Here is a 1,632-nt window from a genome sequence, read left to right on the forward strand (position 1 = left end):
ACGTCACCGTTCCCTGGCAGCGTATGAACGGGAACTCATCGGCCTGGTGCTCGCGATTCGCCATTGGAGGCCGTACCTATGGGGGCGTCAGTTTGTGGTAAAAACGGATCATTACAGCCTCAAATTTCTGCTTGACCAGCGTTTGGCCACCATCCCGCAGCATCATTGGGTTGGCAAACTCCTGGGATTCGACTTTACGGTGGAGTACAAGGCAGGTAGTACCAACACGGTGGCGGATGCACTTTCCCGCCGTGACACGGAGGAGACGACGATCATGGCGGTCTCAGGGCCTCGTTTCGACTTCATCAATCGCCTCCGGCAAGCGACGTCTACTGATCCGGCGCTCGTCGCACTGCGGGAGGATATCACGGCAGGTGCGCGGCAACAGCCTTGGGCGCTCTCCGACGGCCTCGTTACTTTCAACGGCCGCCTCTACATTCCGCCGTCATCCCCGCCACTCCAGGAGATTCTCAGTGCCGTGCACGATGATGGGCATGAAGGCGTCCTGCGCACATTGCATCGTCTCCGCCGCGATTTCCACGCACCTAACCTTCGCAAGACGGTACAGGAGTACATCCGCACTTGCGGTACTTGCCAGCGGTACAAGTCCGAGCACTTGCACCCCGCTGGGCTGCTACTGCCGCTGCCGGTACCCACGGGCGTGTGGACTGACATCGGCATCGACTTCATGGAAGCGCTTCCTCGAGTAGGCGGGAAGTCTGTCATCCTCACCGTGGTGGATCGCTTCAGCAAGTATTGCCATTTTGTGGCGTTAGCCCACCCATACACGGCAGAGTCAGTGGCACAGGTGTTCTTCGCTGAGGTTGTTCGTCTCCATGGCGTGCCGCAGTCCATGGTCTCTGACCGCGACCCCGTCTTCACCTCCGCTTTTTGGCGAGAGCTCATGCGCCTCACGGGGACAACGCTGCACATGACGTCAGCATTTCACCCGCAGTCGGATGGTCAAACGGAGGCTGCTAACAAGATCATTGTGATGTATTTACGGTGTCTTACCGGGGATCGTCCCAAGCAGTGGCTCCGGTGGCTTCCCTGGGCTGAGTACATATACAACACCGCCTACCAGACAGCAACCCAAGAGACTCCGTTCAAGCTTGTGTGGCCGTGACCCTCCCACTATTCGCTCTTACGAGCCCGGCGACACACGGGTGGCTGCAGTGGCCAGGAGCATGGCTGAGCGCGACGAACTTATCGAGGACGTCCGCTATCGTCTACAACAGGCACAGGCGGTCTATAAGTCCTACTACGACAGACGTCATCGGGACATTCGGCATGAGGTGGGCGATTGGGTTTGGCTTCGCCTTCGACAGCGTGCCGCGTCCTCTCTCAACTTGCCAACCAGGGGCAAGCTCAAGCCACGATTCTATGGGCCGTACCGCATTTCAGAAGTGATCAACGACGTGGCATACCGTCTTGAGCTTCCGGCACGCTCGCGCCTCCATGACGTGTTCCACGTGGGCCTCCTCAAGAAGTTCTTCGGCATTCCTCCAACTACACCGCCGGGATTGCCTTCGATCCACAACGGGGCGGCTGTTCCAGAACCAGAGCGCGTGACTCGTGCGCGCCTAGCACGCGGCGTTCGCCAGCTACTCGTCCACTGGAAGGGTGAAGCAG

This window comes from Triticum dicoccoides, chromosome 2A (genome assembly GCF_002162155.2).
Source record: "Triticum dicoccoides isolate Atlit2015 ecotype Zavitan chromosome 2A, WEW_v2.0, whole genome shotgun sequence".
NCBI lineage: Eukaryota > Viridiplantae > Streptophyta > Magnoliopsida > Poales > Poaceae > Triticum > Triticum dicoccoides.